At 48.8% G+C, this 2,390-nt stretch overlaps 1 non-coding gene across 1 annotated transcript; it reads right to left on the reverse strand.

Annotated features, from left to right (window-relative positions):
* Positions 1-1,229: 1,229 nt before the first annotated feature.
* Positions 1,230-1,301, reverse strand: trnae-uuc (transfer RNA glutamic acid (anticodon UUC)). Its single transcript has one exon. It is a non-coding gene; the product is annotated as a tRNA-Glu (tRNA).
* Positions 1,302-2,390: the final 1,089 nt, after the last annotated feature.

Raw genomic sequence — 2,390 nt, forward strand, 5'->3', positions numbered from 1 at the left:
TGTCATCTACAAATTTTGAAATTATACTCTGTACACCCAAGTCCCGGTGATTAATATATATCAAGAAGAGCAGTGGTCCTCATACCGAGCGCTGTGGAAAACATTGTATACTTCCCTCCAGTCTGAAAAACAACCGTTCGCCATTATTCTGTTTTCTGCCCCTCAGACAAATTTCTATCCACGCTGGCATTGTCCATTTAATTCCATGGGCTTGAATTTTGCTGACAAGTCTATGATGTGATACTTTATCCTCCCTTAATCTCTCCCTGCATAGAAACTCCTCTACCCATATTCATGGCCTCCCCCTCGACCTTGCCATCCCACGTGGCCTCACTACTCCATCGTGTGAATCATGGATAAGGCCACCTCTGATCACTTCCTTGTATCCCTCTCCAACACATAGAATCATAGAACGATTACAATACGGAAGGAGGACATTCGGCCCATCGAGTCCATGCCAGCTCTATGCAAGAGCAATCCAGCTAGTCCCACTCCCCCGATGCACATCACAGATTGAACACAGGAATCCCACGCCACTTTCTATGAGCGGTAACATGCTGCGGTTATGGTGCAGACCGGGACCCAGGGCTGAGGCTGTGTTCATCAGTTACTCTGGGAGTGGCACAATTTGGTTCATGACGAGCCGGGGGTGAGAGTAACATCAGGGAGTCAGGCTGGCGTTTAGAAGGATTTGGATTCCAGCTCCAATTCCAGGATTGGGACACCTGATTCAGGATAACTGTGGTGTGCTGAGAGGGCGCTGCATCGTGAGAGGTGCTGTCCTTTGAACGAGGTGTTTAACGGGGGTCCCTTCTTTCTGCTCCGAAGTGTAAAAGATCCCATGGCAATTTGTGAAGAGCCGTGTCTCGTTCCTTGTCTCATTGAGACTCTCAGTAAATTGACCTGTTCTCTCCACTGATTCGGCGTGACTCGCTGAATGTTTCCACCGTGTTCTGTGTGTGTTTCACTGTGATTCGGGTTTTACAGTAAATGATCAAAGGATTGTCGTCAAACACTTGGCCATGAGCTGCTGAGTGACCTTTCGGTACATTGTTGCTTGCTTCCCTTCAGCTTGTGGAACTGGGTTTTTAGTGCACTCTTCCTTTAAGAGCTGTGGTCTGCCTCATTTCCCAGTGTGATTGAGGGACTGACACAAAAGCAAAGGGCGGAAGCAGCAATAACATCCCGCAAAGCAGGCAAATTGCGAGGATGGGACTAAAAGGAAGCGATTCCCACACCGGGAGTCGAACCCGGGCCGCCTGGGTGAAAACCAGGAATCCTAACCGCTAGACCACATGGGAGCTGAAAAAAAAATCACCAGGAAGGGCTCTGACACCACACCCAGGAGGTTAAGGGGAGATTTCATGGATTAATTCATAATTATGAAAGGTTTTGATAGAGTAATCAGAAGAAACTGTTTCCAGTGATGGAAGGTTTAATAATCAGAGGACACAGATTGAAGATAAATTGGCAAAAAAGCCACGGTGGAGGCCGGGGTAGGGGTGACGAGAGATTTTTTTTTCCGCCGCGAGTTGTTATGACCCGGAATGCACTGCCTGAATGGGAGGTGGAAGCATGTTCAATAGTAACTTTCAAAAGGGAACTGAATAAATACTTGACGTGGAAAATATTGCAGGGCTGTGGGGAAAGAGCCGGGCTGTAGGACTAACCCACTTCCATCTGTGTTCATCCCTGGAAAAAATTCTCCCCCAGGTCACTTACAACGCCACTTTCAATAACCCAACTGTCTCGTATTGGTCCCTCCATTCACCACGACATTTCTGCAGCTACTGATTTTCTCAATCGCACTCTCACCTCCACCTTTCATGCCCTTGTCCCCACTCGCTCTCACCCTGGACGTTCCCCCTAGTACTGCCCTCATTTCCACTCCAATAAGTCCAAGGGACGCAGACTTGAAAATTTATGGTGGACAACTGCTTTAGCCACTCATCACCAGATCTTGCTGGACCACATAAAGCACTATAGGGTCCTGCTCTCCTCTGCCAAAACTGCTCAGTATTCCAGGTTCATCCTGGAATGTAAAGATAACCCCTTCCTTCTCTGCTCCACTACAAACCACCTTCTGAAACCCGTCTCCCCTTCCCCCTCCATCCTCACCTCCAACAACAAGTGTGAGGAGCTCATGGACTTCTTTATCACTAAGATTGATAACATCCGTTCAGCTGCCCCTCGCTTTACCTAGCCCACCGAGTTTCTCTCCTATCTCCCCTCTGCCCTGTCTGACTGCATGTTGACCATGAGACCCACCTCCTGCGCCCTCGACCGTATCCCCACCAACTGCTGACCAACCAATCTCCCTTCCTGGCCCCGTGTCAGCTGACATTGTTAAAGGACCCCTGTCCTCTGTTAATGTCCGCCTCCTCATCAAA

This window comes from Heptranchias perlo, chromosome 35 (genome assembly GCF_035084215.1).
Source record: "Heptranchias perlo isolate sHepPer1 chromosome 35, sHepPer1.hap1, whole genome shotgun sequence".
NCBI classification, from domain to species: domain Eukaryota; kingdom Metazoa; phylum Chordata; class Chondrichthyes; order Hexanchiformes; family Hexanchidae; genus Heptranchias; species Heptranchias perlo.